General features: G+C 35.9%; 1 protein-coding gene across 2 annotated transcripts in view; it reads right to left on the minus strand.

The window, feature by feature from the left end:
- LOC115221460 (ammonium transporter Rh type C-like) overlaps positions 1–17,500 on the minus strand; it is a 62,467-nt gene that overhangs the window by 40,236 nt on the left and 4,731 nt on the right. Inside the window, exon 1 of one of the 2 annotated variants that reach the window (XM_036510802.1) lies at positions 15,492–15,783. The exons of the other annotated variant lie outside the window; for it this stretch is intronic. The gene's annotated coding sequence lies outside the window, so the exon portion shown is untranslated. Of the gene's footprint in view, positions 1–15,491; positions 15,784–17,500 lie in introns of those variants that run through there. 2 annotated transcript variants of the gene reach the window in all.

Below are 17,500 nucleotides of genomic sequence, written 5' to 3' on the forward strand. Positions count from 1 at the left end.
TTTCGGCCAGAGTTCTTTCGTCACACGCCAGTGACCGATTCAGTGGTCCTTTGCTTTCTTCTTTCTTATTTGTGTGTCTCTCCTTACTAACCGTCAGCCGTTTTGTATTTCTATTGTATGTGTCTTCATTTGCGCATGCGTATATCTCTATGTGCGTCTATGTTTAGTTAGTGTGTGTGTGTGTGTGTGTGGGAAATGCCTGTAATATTTGAATCTTCTGTTTATATACGTTCGTGTTATTTGTCTTTGTTTTTGTTTGTTCTTATTTTGTTCATGTGTTTACACCCACTTATTATTATTATTATTATTATTATTATTATTATTATTATTATTATCATTATCATTATCATTATTATTATTACGTATGCTTGTATGTATGTATAACAACAATACTAGTAATAATAATAAAAACCATAGACGCACATAGAGATATACGCATGCGCAAATGAAGACACATACAATAGAAATACAAAATGGTTGACGGTTAGTAAGGAGAGACACACAAATAAGAACGAAGAAAGTAAAGGACCACAGGAGTGTGACGAAAGAACTCTGGCCGAAATAAGATTAAGATTAATGCAAAAAATTAATAACACTGAAGCAAAGTAACACCAAATATATAGTGCGTGTGTTTTTATTGGCTAAACTGGTAAAATGACCATTCCTAAATACAACAATATCTGTTTCTACACACGATTTCACATAATAAATCTTGCACAACAAATACATACACACACACACACATATATATATATATACATACACACACACACACACACACACACACACACACACATATATATATATATATATATATATATATATAATATCATGTCACTCTTGGGTGCTACTGGTAACATGTAATCCAGTACAGTCTGTCGCATGGTCGGGTCGTCGGCGACTAAACTGGCAACCCCACAAGGCCTGTTTCGTGAGGAGGGTGTTGTTCGACATCCTGCGGGATAAAAGATAAGGCCCGTAAAGGGCAAATATACTTCACTATGTCGTGCAGCTACTGTTTATTATTGCTTCTTTACACTTTTTCGAGATCAGTGATTTTTCTTCACTGGAAAAAGGATATATGGGAACCACTTCACATCGACAACCGGTGATTGTCACACGCTGATGACAGGTCAATACCCAGAAACTCGGGTCCGTATGTATCATGTCAGGCTGGAGATGGGAAGGATGGCTTCCCTTTGCAAATACTGATAGGGCACAGAAAGTGTGTCAATAGCCAGCTGGAGGAGGTGTCCTCCTGGGCTACAAGGTATAGGAGCATTCACCATTAAGGGCTAGCCAAATTTAAGTGACAAAGATACTTCACTATGTCGTGCAGCTACTGTTTATACCTCACTCAGAGTTTTATTATTGCTCTTTTACTTTTCTTTATACAATATTATTATTTATATGTAATTCTTATTCACACATCGTACCTTTTTTTTTATTTTTCTATATGTATATATATATAGGCGCAGGAGTGGCTGTGTGGTAAGTAGCTTGTCTATCAACCACATGGTTCCGGGTTCAGTCCCACTGCGTGGCACCTTGGGCAAGTGTCTTCTACTATAGCCTCGGGCCGACCAAAGCCTTGTGAATGGATTTGGTAGACGGAAACTGAAAGAAGCCCGTCGTATATATGTATATATATATATATATGCGTGTGTGTGTTTGTGTGTCTGTGTTTGTCCCCTAGCATTGCTTGACAACCGATGCTGGTGTGTTTATGTCCCCGTTACTTAGCGGTTCGGCAAAAAGAAACCGATAGAATAAGTACTGGGCTTACAAAGAATAAGGCCCGGGGTCGAGTTCCTCGATTAAAGGCGGTGCTCCAGCATGGCCGCAGTCAAATGACTGAAACAAGTAAAAGAGTAAAAGAGAAAAAGAGAGAGTATATACATACATTTATATTTATTTATTTATTTATTTTTATTTGTATTTTTATTCATTTATTTATTTATTTATTCATTCTTTTTTTTGCACTTATTGATTTATAATTAATCTACTTATATCTTAATTAATAGTAATTTCTGTTTACTTATTGTGTATGTATGTATGTATACGTCTTTTGATGGGCATACATATATTTTGTAATTTAGTAAATATAGGTGGATATGTCGAAATGTGTTCATAAGTATATGTATGTATGTTTTTGTATGTATATGTACGTTCATAGATGGATATATATGTATAAGTTTTTCTTATACATATGAGTACGCAAGTACGTATTTAAATATGTATATATGTATATGCGAATATTTGCAGACAGTACATGAGAGTGTATTAATGTTTGTAGGTCGTAATTTGTTCATAAGTATATGTATGTGTATGTATGTTTTAGTATGTATATGTGTATTCATGGGTGAATATATATATATGTTTTTCTTATACGTATGAGTGCGCAGATATATATTTAAATATGTATATATGTATATGCGAATGTTTGCAGACACAGTGTATGAGAGTGTATAAACGTTTATAGATATGTGCGGATGTGCGTATGAGTATGTGTCTGAGTGTATAAACGTTGCTATTGCTGTCCCTGCCTGTGCTGGTTTATATATACGCCATTTGATGACAGACATATATTTTGTAACTTAGTAAATATATGTGGATATGTCGAAATGTATTCATATGTATATATATATGTGTATGTATGTTTTTGTATGGATATGTATATTCATGGTTGGATATATATGTATATGTTTTTCTTATACGTATGAGTACGCAAATGCATATTTAAATGTGTATATAAGTATATGCGAATGTTTGCAGACGCAGTGCATAAGAGTGTATATGTTTATGTATATGTGCGGATGTAGTGTGTATGTGTGTGTGTAAATGTTGGTATAGTTTTTTTTCCCCTACAAACCAACCGTAAGGAAGACAATGGTAATTTAAATTCAAATCCATAAGCCAATCATAGTTTAGCGCTAGATTCGTATTTATTTCTGAAAGTAATAGTGTATTTCTGTCACATTGGAAATTATAAATTTGAACTCGGAAGTACATCTGTGCACCAGTGGATCTTAATGTCGTGTAAACAGAATGCTTTTGTTTCATATTTCGTATGTATATGCAGATATTTAACACTTTGCATGGTATTGTAGTACTATTGTAACTATATCGCTAATAATGGAATCTATATATTGTTATTTCTAGTATTAGCGTTATTAATAATAATACGAATGGTGATATTGGTAGCAATGATAATGATGCTAACATTAATGACATTTGGGAAATTGTTAAGAATTAATATAATGTACTCTTGACACTGTATATCTGCATTTAGGTATTAATATGTATATGTTTTTCTACATTGTAATTATCACAATATTAAGTTGAAAAACTGTAATATTGAATGTGGAACATATGTATGTTTATTGATCTATATTATTTATATTATTTATATCATTATGTATATGTATATTTATATGTATAGGAGTGTGAGTATATGCACTCATATGTATATGTTTTATTATGGGTATGTACCCACACCTATATAAATGTGTATGTAATCTGATTTGTATCACATAATCTCCGAAGAGGCCTTAGGATATTTTTGTAAATGTCTCATTTATAACTACGAGACATACTTATCTGCATGGACGAAACAGCTATAAGATGCAGTCTATATTTATACTTATATTTACTTATTTTTATATTCTCTCATACATATTGTACTTACTCCTTTATGTACACTCCTTTATGTACACTATTTTGTTCTACTTTATTATGTTTGTCCTTAAAGTTTCTTATGTGGCGGTTTAATAAAGTATGTGATTGGGTATTATCTGGTAATCGATATTTGATTTAGATGTATTTCTCCATTTTCTTATTTTGTATATATGTATATATATATATATATATATATATATATATATATAATATATATATTATATATATATATATATTTACTTTTATATACATACTTATATTTATTGCATATCTTTTACTTTTTATTTATATATAATACTTATTTAGATTTGCAAATCACATCGCATTTTTTTTTCATGAATGAGTTACTCTGCATCGGTCACTGGAGTGATATTTGATCACTTTATAGAGTGTCTGAGTGTCAGTTTTGGTGTCTGGAATGGGATAACTTGCCTCATGAGCAGGCAGAAGCTCCTTAACCTTAATCTACCTAGGAGAAGGAAATATCCGAAATAAAATCTTAGGCCTGGTTTTGTCAATTTTCATGTCACACCAGCGAAAGTCTTCTTGGACCAACAGGTGGGGTTAGTGTAGTGCGAACTACATCCACTGAAAATTATTTATCTACACAGGTGTTTCCTGTACTCCAAATCTTAAAAAAGACCATTGAATTGGTTGATTGGTTGATTGGTTGGTTGGTAGAAACCTAAAAATGCACTTGTAACTTACTCTAAAATGTCTCAGATTCAGTAAATGGCAAAAATGGCTTGGGAACGTCAGGGGAACAGGTCTGGCTCGCTAGGTGTCCCAGTGTATCAGACGCTGGACCTAGTCGTCATCCTGCCACTGTGGTCAAACTATCTTCAAGAATAAGTAAAAATAAACATCCTCTGAATTTTGGCTGTTGGAATGTGCGCACACTTGATAATTTCAACAAGAGGCCAAAAAGACGTTCTGCACTTATTGCATGTGAGCTCAAGTAACATTCCCTTGATGTAGTTGCGATCTCTGAAACCTACTTATGGATATACTATCTTTTGGAGCGGCCTACCTTAAGGGTCAGCGTAGAGAATCTGGTGTTGGGTTTGCTCTCAAGAATACATTAGTATCCCCCGTTGCAGAGCTTCCAAGTGGTATATCTGAACAGATCATGTCATGCCGTATTAAACTGAAAAAAGGTAGGTTTCTTATCGTTGTCAGTATTTATGCACCAACAATGTCAAATTTTTATGAAACTGTAAGACAGTTTTATGACGATTTAGCACAATTATTGAAGAAAGTACCAGTTTGTGACAAGCTGGTTATATTGGGAGATTTCAATGCAAGAGTTGGAAAGGACTGTTTCATGGCCTGTTTTAAGTCGACATGGGATTGGAAAATGCAATAAAAGTGGAGTCACAAACACTCCGTTTAAGCAGAAAAATAAAAATTAAACCAACTAGATGCATCCAAGATCTAAGCATTGGCATCTCATAGATTATAGATGTTTTCGATCTAGTTTGGATTCTTTTCCATCAAATGATAATTCCTTGCCATCAAATTTGAATTCTTTGCAATCAAATTTGAATTTTTCAAAGGGACTTTGTAAGACAAGCTAAAACGCAGAAAGCGGTCTATAGGCATGCGCTGAAGTGTTGCAAACGGTAGAAAGTAGGAGTCTTCATCCCCGAAAGAATATTCGATGACCACAGATCAATTCGAAGCTAGTTTCACGAAATTGGTGCTCAAGCCTTGAAAAAAAAAAAAAAGAGTTAAACTACAACAACCGTAAGGGAATACATATCTATCTTATCTAACTTGTTCAGTAGAGCCCACTGTTACTCGAACTTCGATCTAACCCCGAGCTTGGGACAACAAACTCGAGTTGGATAAACTCGAATAGTAATCTTTTTGCTCTTTATAACCATTTTATGAAGTTAATTTTTGTGTTACAAAATTGTTCAATTTGCATCTCCTCAAAGCGAATGGACTGGTTCTTTTAAGGTCACTCTTGGGTAAAGTTCGAATAGAAAGCTCGAATAGCATAGTTCTCGAATGAAAACTCTGTAGCTATCAAGAACTTATGAGCATTACTTTTGCATAATACTATTACTAATAGCAATTCACCATACGTAGGCATAAAGGAAAAAATGAGCTCATGCTAATCCTGATATAACGACCTGCTTGAATGCGTCCACGTGTCATCTAAGACACGTGCATGCCATGTACAATAGACATACCACGAGAGGAAGGAAGATGTAGCATAAACCCGCGCTTTAAAGCAATTTATGCAATTTTGGGGAGGGGGAGGGGGCGAAATTACCACGAGTGCATGTGTATCAGCCCGTTCCTTATAAAATTTGTATTTAAACCTGATGGTCCGGATTGTCCGATTACATTTAACTTTTCTGCTCATTGCATACACGCGCTCTCAATTTTCGTCATGAACCGAAAGATTTCTACCTAGATTTCCGATGACGAACGAAGAATTTGCGAAAAGTCACTCACCGGAGTGACTGCAAAGGATATCGTGCGATCTTTTCCCCTTAAATACACCACTGTTTGGAACATAATCAAACATTTCAACGAGACTGGTTCTTCTGCTACCAGAAAAAGAGGCGGAGACAAGAGTTCTGTTCTTACACATGAACAGAAAGAGATCATCTTGTCATGGGTAGATGCTAATTGCTTACTACGCCTGAAAGACATCAAATCCCGTGTTCAAGAGGAGCTTGGAGTCGCAGTCAGCATCATTTATGTTGACAGGGTACTGAGACAATTCCACTACACATTGAAGGTATGCCCTTTTATTCCTTTATCTTTAAACGTTTTATTCTTTGAGATAGGTGAGAACGTATTCATTAAAATAAGAATTTAGACAATAGAAAATGACATATGCAGAGGTTTGCCACATTTCATGTATACAACGGTAGTCGGTTTTCATTCACTATGGCCATTTAGCAAATTATAATCCCACTTAGTTTTTGCGCTTACATGTCTGTTTTTCTTTTAAGGCTCTCGTTACAGTTCTTGTGAAGAGAAACGATGAACGGACCTTGAACTTGCGGATAGAATACGCTCAGTTGTTTCGCCAATGATCAGGGGATTTACACGACCGAAACTTTGTGTTTCTTGACGAAGTGGGGTTTGCAGTAGTGACGCGTCCTAGAAAGGAGCGGGCCCAGTCCGGAAAATCCCCATACGTCTCCGTTCGGCTGCACGCAGCCGAAATATCTCGGTTGTTACGGCCATGAATCGATATGGGATGATTTTTCATCAAGTTTTTGAAACGGCCGTAAACGGAGAAAGATTCAAAGAATGTTTGATCGAGATTCACCAACGGTGCACCCACGACGAAATCTACAAACCTGTCTTCATCCTTGACAACGCGAGGATCCACCATTATCATGGACTGGCAGATACTATTAAGGAACTTGGCATAACCAGGTTCTACCTGCCTCCATATTCGCCTTTCCTAAACCCAATCGAGAACATTTTCTCCCTTTGGAAACGCTCTTAGTTGTCAGACCATATGGGGTCTACCTCTAGCATAATGGATGTCCACTTGGTGCTCATCCCTCTTATATGTATGTAATATAATTTTTCTGAATCTTCAGAGTTTTCAATATGCTAGGCCACTGGTCTTAAATTGATATTAATCAAATTAATATTCAATTTTTCACCCTTATTATTTAAATTTATATATATATATATTTTTTCTTTTACTCTCTTGTTTCAGTCATTTGACTACGGCCTTGCTGGAGCACCGCCTTTTAGTCGAAGAAATCGACCCCAGGACTTATTCTTTGTAAGCTTGGTACTTATTATGTCGGTTCTCTTTTGCGGAACCGCTAAGTTACGGGCATATAAACAAACCAACATCGGATTTTAAGCAATGGTGTGGTGGAGAGACAAACACAGACACACACATAAATATATACATATACATATATGTATACATATCTATATACATATATATACGACGGGCTTCTTTCAGTTTCCGTCAACCAAATCCACTCACAAGGTTTTGGTCGGCCCGAGGGTAATGTAGGTGTCACGCAGTGGGACTGAACCCGGAACCATGTGGTCGGGAAGGAAGCTTCTTACCACACAGCAACTCCTGCACCTATATATATATATATATATATATATATATATATATATATATATATATATATATTATATATATATATATATATATATATATATATATACATAAGCAAAGTAGCTAGTTAGAAAACCTCTATAAGAGATGAAAGTTGAAAGTGGTAACTATACCGAGAAGCAATGTCTGTCGACACTTCAACATGGCTGTTTCGCACAACCGACATTGCTACCATTTTTAAGCCCAAGATGAAACTTCTTCTAGCTGGTTATTGATGGAATCTGTACCCGTCATATACTGCTATCTCTAGCGGACAGGTATCCAGCACTAAGGATGGGCAAAATTAACCCGAAACTGGACGGGATTAAAAATGGTAATAACGTCGGTTCATGCGGAATAGCCATGTTGAAATGGCGACAAACATTACTTACATATATATGCGGGCCGAGTTACACCGAAATAAGGAAAAAAACTATTGATGAATTTCTTGTCTTTGTCCTCTTTATTTAAAAAGAAAAATATATTTTCAATAATTCTTAAATGTGACAATGCCATCTGTTTGCAAAAAAGAATCGGTCATACTGATATATAGAATGTATATTACCACTTGTACTTTGAAAAAGACAGCTTTGTTTTACTGATATGGCTTTACTGTTTCCTTGAATGATTTAATGACAGTTATAAACATTTAATTGAAAATGATAAACGTATTGTACATACGTACATATATTTTAACATGTAACTATCATTATTTTAAAAGTTCTTTTATTACAATATTCATCGTAAAATTGCGATTTCCATAAAGATTTCAGTTTTCCATCGTTATTTATGAGTATCTTAAGATTGTTTCTGCTTTTTGCCCTGTTTGAAGCAGCATAAAAATGCCCATGACTAAACACAGAAGGTAAATAAACACTAACTTGATTAAATGATTGTCCTTGTGATTTGTTGATAGCCATGGCAAATGCAGGTATATTAAATTATTTTCTGTTCATGACAAAAGGATTATTTGTATCACTTGTTTAGAGGTTCATCTTCGGGATAAACAATTCTCCTTTCTTATTTCCATTTAGTATCATTTCATGGATATATAAATCATGCAGGGACATTACTAACAAACAAGTGCCATTCAGTGACTTCTGTGGAATCAGATTATGCAATAGTACGACAATGTATCCAATCTTGAGTTTCAACCTGTGTGGCGACATGCTTTCAACTGGAATATTAACAGCAGTAACATCATCTGAATAAATTGGCTCTGCATTGGAATATTTTTGTTCTCTGTATCATCACTTTTATTAGCGGTCAGAATATATACAAGTATTCCACGTTGGTTTTTATTTTGTCTTGCTATGTACCTTCTTGTCTTAGTAGTCCAAGAATTGGCATTTTCAATATTTGCTCCGATGATTTGGATGTGTAAAATAGGGAGATTAAGTTCTGACAGTGTAAAGCATGGAAAAAGAGAAATGTAAAGTGCTCTTGTAAAGTGTTCTGTACTGCAACTTATCTTGTATTTGTTCTAGCACAGTCTTCAATGTTGCTGTTTTGAAATTGATAGTACAATTCTACCGATTAATTAGAGATGTTAAAAATACAGATTAGAGGAAATAATTGGCTTAGCTGTGCAGGCAGCTGAGCAACAGCTGCTTCTCTCAATCATTTCCTCTATTCATCATCATTCTGCAGTATGTTCCTTTGATATGCAGCTTCATGATAACGGCTATATAGTACACCATCAACTGTCTTAAGATGATCAAAAAGCAAGCTCCTTTAGCATGTTAAAATAACAATCTCAGATGAAATCTTTCTTTTTCCTTTGGACTTAAAATAAAATTGTGAAATAATTTTCTATTCTCACATGAGTGGTTTCCAAACAGTCATCATATTTGTCAAATACAACATGGTAAGAAATATCACTATATAACAGGTGCCTTGCATATTCATATTTTTTATTAAGGACAAACCACGCTGTTACGATGGGCGGCTCTTTCAAATGCTTTTTTTTTCATTATCTTCCTTAGAAAAGACTGGCTGGCGTATGATAACATGGGATCTGTCATGCATTCTGTTTTCAAGTAACAGCCACATCGCTTCAGGGGAATTCACATATCTCCTATCAAGATGGTATCTTGCTCCATCATGTACAACTTTACTGTTTATAGTCCGTTCATTTATATCAAGTTTAATGGTATCATACCCTTTATATAGGTACTTAAATATGCATTTCACTGACCTAGTAGTTGAACATATGACCTGAATTTTCTCGTATTATAGTCAGGAGAGAAACAAGCGCTGCCAAGGAAATGAGCCCAGACAATGATAATTTGGAGAGGCAGCATGGTAATTAGAGTGCACCTTAGATCAGTTATTAAACCCACTTAAGGTGTATGACAAAACCTGACAAGACAAGTTGACTATTTCAGTTGGTTACTAAAGAAAAGTAAAGAAAACTAGTTCAAGTATAAATTGTCACTACACCACACAGTTAAATGGTTCGTTGACGGTATTTTATGGTTGTCAAGCAGTGGTGGGGAACAGACACTCACACACACACACACACACACACACACACACACACACACACACACGTGTATTTGAATATGCATTTCACTGACATGGTAGTTGAACATATGACCTGAATTTTCTTGTATTATGGTTAGGAGTGAAACAAGCGCTACCAAGGAAATGAGCCCAGACGATGATAATTTGGAGAGGCTGCACACACATACATATATCACACACACATACATATATCACTCCGTTCTCACTACCTCCATCCATACACACCAACTCACACTGCTACCTTAACTTCTCCTCCCATCCTACCCGCACCAAGCTCTTCATCCCCTACTCCCAATTCCTCTGTCTACGCAGGCTCTGCAGTGACAACCATGACTTTGAGACTCAGTCAACTCATGGATCGCCACTTCATTCTTCGTGGATAGCCCCTCACCACTATCCACACTGCCCTTGTAAGGGCACGTTCCGTAGATCGTGCCTCTGCTCTCTCCCCCCGCCCCGTCCCGTCGTTGCCCGTCTTCCGTTTCCCCTCACCTACCGCCCCTCCAGCCTGCTCCTCCAACGTACCATTCTCCGAGCCTTCCGGCGACTCCAGTCCGACCCCTCCGCCTCGCACATCTTTTCCAACCTACCCCTATCGTCCGTATCATGTCATCGATTCCATTACATGCATTTCTAGCAACGTCATTTACTGCGTCTCCTACTCTTTCTGTCCTTCTCTGTACATCAGTCAAACGCGACGCTGCCTGGCTGACCGGTTCGCGGAGTACCTCCGAGTCATCAATGACACCGTTTCCTCTCTACTGGTCATTCACTATAACATCTGTCTGTGTTCGAATTGTCTTTTCACAGGGGTCATCCGAACATACAAAATTAAAAACAATACATATTTTTTACTTCATAGGTGTAATTCCAATTTTGAATACGTTTACCATCAAAATGAAATGACCAGTTTTCTAAATGTAGTGTTTTCTTCATTTTCATTTTTAGTTTAACAGCGTCTTTGATAGTCGATCTGTAAATACCAGATTGGGAAGGAGTCTCGACATTGATTCCATTTCGAGATAATAGTCGACAAACTGTTGCTACTTTTAGGGTTGGTAGCTTGGATGATATTACTAACTTGGCTGCAGTTCCAATTTTACTATACTTCCTCCTTGTTAGTGTGAATTTTTCATTTGATTTTTCGGACTCTTGATATTTGCTTTCTGTCTCTGATTCAGACGTTCAGGATGACACTGAAGTTGCTCATGTTGAAGTTAGCATTAAGGACACTTTTCATCTTTTGGATGGATAGTTTTGGAACTGGCTGCATACACAACCTGTCCCTTGCTCTCAATTTCAAGGTGATATAACCTATCCACACTGCACAGCTATTCACCGTTTTCCTTTGTGATATCAAAAATTCCTTTCAATGAATCGTATTTTCCTCGTTTTATAGATTTATCGTAGGTATTCAACACTCTTTCTAATTTTACATCAGTTTTTTTACTTTTCAATACCGAATGTTTTAATATACTACCTGCCTGACAAGAAACTCAGACACTCCCATGTCCCTGGCGATGGACCTAATTGACTTTGAGGGATCGTTGTCAATCATGGCCTGGTTCTCACCTACAAATTTAGATGTTCTTTTCTTAACAGAAAGATCAGAGTGAGTTTTCCGAGCTGCCATACCTTCGTAATCACTATTAGACTTATCCCACTCTTTCTGAATCCTCTGCAATGTTCTGAGATTGACTTCAAAACACTCTGAAACGTTCGTATTGGATCTTTCAGCACGAATGCCAAGTAGTGCAGCCTGTCGTTTCCGAATTTCTGGCAGAGAGAATTGCGTCATCGTCCAGTTTTGCTTACAGACGGTGCCCAACAGACTCTAGTATACTCTATAGTCGACAAAATAAAAAACAATGGCCCAGTGGTTAGGGCAGCAGATTCGCGCACGTAGGATCGCGGTTTCGATTCCCAGACCGGGTGTTGTGAGTGTTTATTGAGCGAAAACACCTAAAAGCTCCACGAGCTCCGGCAGGGGTGGGGGTGTTGGCGATCTCCGCTGTACTCTTTCGCCACAATTTTCTCTCACTCTTTCTTCTGTTGGCCTGCTCGCTTAGCCAGCGGGGTGGCGTCATTTGAAGGCTAAAACAATGCGAAGCGCATTGTGACCAGCGATGTGTAGCAACATCTGATACCCTGGTCGGTAACGGTGATATATATATATGCGTGTGTACCGTTGGCGATTTTTTTCCTCCGTCTTCCCTTCTTTGGATCTTTACTTTTCCTATGTGTCTGACGAAGAGCTCCGCTCGAAACGTCAAATCCTCCTTTTTTCCTTCTTTCCTGAGCGTCCAATAATACTATACTTGTTCCACGTCCTCGCGTTGTTGTGTTTTCTCTTTGTGTTTTCATGTTTGGATTAACTATATATATGTATATATATATAAAAGGGAGAATGTGTGTGCGCGCGTGTGTGTACGTGATTGTAATTTACGCACATCCACAAATTAGCAATCATGCCGCTCAAATTTTAGGAAGACATTTCTCAACACCCTATCTGGATTTTGTCAACTTATTTTTTCCCCGAGGCACCCGTGGATAGGGTAAAAATCTATTTTCCACCATTTTCAACCATAGCTTTTAACCATAACAAATATCAGCCATTGCTTTTTGATGGCGTCTAAGAAAAAAATAAGATAAAGAAAAGTGGAAGAAGGAGGCAGAGAGTTTCACGGGAAAGACAAAGTGAGAGAGGGAGAGAGAGAGTAAGTGACTACGTTCATAAAAATTAAAATGTAAAATGTTTTGTGTTTTGTTTTTGAAAGGCACACTATATTTTATAATCATAGTATATATACTTTCTCACACAACAATTACAATATATTTATTTCAAATCAATTATTTATTTTAAATCGTTCATCTTTCTCTCCCCCCTCTCTCTCACAAACATTACTTTGGGTGCGAAAGAGTTTTGTTTTTATTTTACGCCGAGTAAAAGGTGTTTTGTTGGCACTCCATTTATTTAACAACAAAGAAACAAAGAGGTGAGTAACAATTTGTCAGTGAATTAAACAAAATAAATGGGTACAATTTACGAGGCTTCCACCACACCCCACTCCGTTTCACGGACCACAAAAAGGGTTTGGAGGCCAGAGTAGTTGATTCCATGCAAAAAAACGATTTTTTTCTTCATTTTTCCATTCATTTCTGTTTATGAACATGTATGCGTGCACAAAACAGGCAATAGGTGTACGTACGTACGTGTGTGTATTTGTGTTCGTGTCTGTTGCCCATATATATTTATATTATATATATTATATATATATAATATATATAATATATATATAATATAACTAATTTCAACGGATTTCGCCCTAATTTGACGTCTATATTACTTAGTTTGGTTTGAAATAAAGAACTTGATTAGCTTAATAATCGTAACTTAATCCCGGGCAAGGTCGGGTTATACTGCTAGTATATATATATATATATATATATATATATATAATATATATATATATATACTTTTACTCTTTTACTTGTTTCAGTCATTTTACTGTGGCGATGCTGGAACACCGCCTTTAGTCAAGCAAATCGACCCCAGGACTTATTCTTTGTAAGCCTAGTACTTATTCTATAGGCCTCTTTTGCCGAACCGCTAAGTTACTGGCACGTAAACACACCAGCATCGGTTGGCAAGCGATGTTGGGGGGACAAACACAGACACACAAACATATACACACGTATATATATATATATATATATATATATATATATATATATATATATATATATATATAAACATATATACGACGGGCTTCTTTCAGTTTCCGTCTACCAAATCCACTCAGAAGGCTTTGGTCGGCCCGAGGCTATAGTAGAAGACACTTGCCCAAGGTGCCACGCATTGGGACTGAACCCGGAATCATGTTGCTGGTAAGCAAGCTACTTACCACACAGCCACTCCTACGCCCATATATATATTCATATATGTTTATATAATATATAATATATATATATCTATATAATATATATATATATATATAATATATATATATATATATATACATACATATACCTCTATACATACATATATATATCCAGGCTGTCTTCTTCCAACTGTCAAACATGCAGGAGGAACTGTGTTGATCTGGATCTGGTGAGGGGAGCCTGTATCTTGGAATCCCTTCGTGGCAGGATTAATAGTCAAGACTATTTAAACATTTTATCTGATCAAATTCATCCTATGGTTGTGGAACTGTTTCAGAAAGGAAAAGCAATCTTTCAAGATGATAATGCACCAATTCACACTGCTAAAGTTGTTACTGAATGGCACGGAGAACATTCTAGGGAGGTTGAACATCTTATCTGGAGACCACAGTCTCCAGATTTCAATATTGTTAAACATTTATGGTGCATTTTAGAAAAAGAAGTAAGGAGTCGATATCCCCCAGCATCATCACTACAAGAACTGGAGACTGTTTTAGCTGAAGAATGGATAAAAATTCCTTTGGAAACAATTCAAATTTTGTGCGAGTTCATACCTCGTAGAATTCAGTGTGTAATTACTGCCAAAGGCGGTTCTACCCTATATAAAGTAAATTTGTTTGAAATTTTAAGGTGTTTCCATTATATTGTCCAAACCTGTACACACACACACATACACACGCACACACACACGCGCCGGCGCGCATACATACATACATACATACATACATACATACATACATACATACATACATGCATACATACATACATACATACATACATACATACATACATACATTATATATATATATATATATATATAATATATATATATATATATTATATATATATTATATATATATATATATATATATATATTATATATATATATATATTATATATATTATATATATAGTAAAAATGAAGTTTGAAAATGCTGCTATATTAGACAAATTTTAATTTTTATATATACATTATTATTTAACATGTTTCGGTTCCTGAAATGACGAACCTTATCAAAAAAAATTATCATGCTATATGTTTAAAGAGTATGATGTAATAGTTCATAATTGTGACATATATTCAATAGAGTCAAATATAAAAAATTCATATATAATAAAGCGAGTCCATGCTATATGTTTAAAGAGTATGATGTAGTAGTTCATAATTGTGACATGCATTCAATAGAGTCAAATATAGAAAATTCACGTTCTTGAAAAAGCGAGGAATTCATTTTGGATTTTACCTTGTGTTCCAATGGGAGCAACTGTAATGATTTTTGGTTGGTGTCTGTTCGTATAGTTTTGGTGAATTTTGTGATTTTTGGGGTTTATTTCAGCTCAGTTTAGCTGTCTCACTTGCACTTTTCACTGACGTCATATAGTTCCAAACCAATCAAAACCCAGTCTCAACGAATATATCCTGTTAGGAAACCAACCAAGCGGAACGACAGTTTGGCCACGGAAGAAATACGTCATCCTTTTTTTTGACGAATTGAAATTAGATCTGATCCATGACTGTATCCTATTAGGTGGCTAGTCCAGCGGAACGAGACGTCATCAATGTTTTGACCAAACAGAATCGGGTCTGACCCATAGCTGTATCGTGTGGGGAAACCGACCAAGCAGGGTGACAATAGCTTGCCCACTGAGGTAATACGTCATCAGTTTCTTGACCAATCAGGATTAGATCTGCTCGTAGAGATCTTTTTATAAATTTTTCCTTCCCTAAGACATATCTCTGTCAGTGTGAGTGACTGTTTAAGGATCTGAGAAATTGTAATTCGCCCCACTTCCATTATTATAATTCTCTCACTGTGGCCGTAGCAGCAGTGACCACGGTGGTTGTAGTAGTAGTGCAAGCCAGGGCAGTCGCAGCGGCCGTGGTAGAATTTCGCTTCTCCATTTCGGAGGACCAATGTTTTGTCTTAATATTCCTGGCCCAGGAATATATATATATATATATATATATAATTAATCTATATTTTTGTTATTTTTCATTTGTCTTGCACGCTTAAGTTTCTGGTGTGCTAAATTTTCTGGAGAACAATTCATAGTGGTTGAGACCATAGCGGATCTTCTTCTAGCATAAGGGTTTCTATACATAGTGGTTAAAAAATTCCCTCTTTATTATATATATATATATATATATAATATATATAATATATATATATATATAAGCCATTGCTCGATCACATTAATAAAACATTAAGTTATTTGAAATAATATTAAAATTTAAAATATACGTATGTTTGTATTGAAACCATACCCACACACACATACACACACCACGTACACATATATACGTATGTATACAATTGTATGCGCGCTGACAGTAGTAACTGAGCCATTTAGCTCTTGTTTCTAGCCCTGACTCTCGGTCATATCTAATGATGCTGATGCTTATTGTTTTCCTTTTTGGAGAATCTCTCCTACCTGCCTCATTCAATTATATATATATGTATATATATATAATATTAATATATATATATATATATATATATATATATATACATATATACACACACACATATATATATACATATATATATATATAATATATATATATATATACTTATATAACTAATGTAGGATAAAATTTTTTGGGGAAAAACATTTTTATCAATGTCCAGCATATCAAAAAATACCTTTAAAGGTTAAATTTATAAATAACTAGCAGAATTGCCCGGCGTTGCTCGGGGCTGAATTGCTTGAAAGTACTGTTAATGATTGCACTGAATTATGATGATTATTCAGGCAAATATTGATATAAGCTTACGGTGGGAGATAAGGACTTAACGATCAAACGTGTGCCATTGCATTGTTTTGGGGGAACCAAATTTCTGATGAGCATTATAGGGGCCCCAACTTTAAGTTTGAGAAAGTGTGGTGGTAGTCCGGGGTGCTCAAAGGAATTGAGTACCTCTATTGGATAGTTGATGACGTCCTCTGGGTCAGGAGTTGTATCGATAGACTGATATACATAGACTTCCCCAGGAATGAGTTTTAGCATTTCATCATTAATATGGTGAACAGTTTTATTCCTCGGGGCCAGTATAGCCTTTTTGCCAATCCAATCCATATTCTGATAATTAGCTTGTAGATCTGGGAACACTGCATCTCTGAGATCAGAAGGCGTCTTAACAATGTTACAAATGGAATCGATGGCAATATTACCATTTTCATCCCCTGGTATTTTGCCTTCGCCAAATGCAAGGAGGGTGTGAGGAAATGCTGCTGATGTGATATTACGTCG

Source organism: Octopus sinensis, linkage group LG18 (assembly GCF_006345805.1).
Source record: "Octopus sinensis linkage group LG18, ASM634580v1, whole genome shotgun sequence".
Classification (NCBI taxonomy): Eukaryota; Metazoa; Mollusca; class Cephalopoda; order Octopoda; family Octopodidae; genus Octopus; species Octopus sinensis.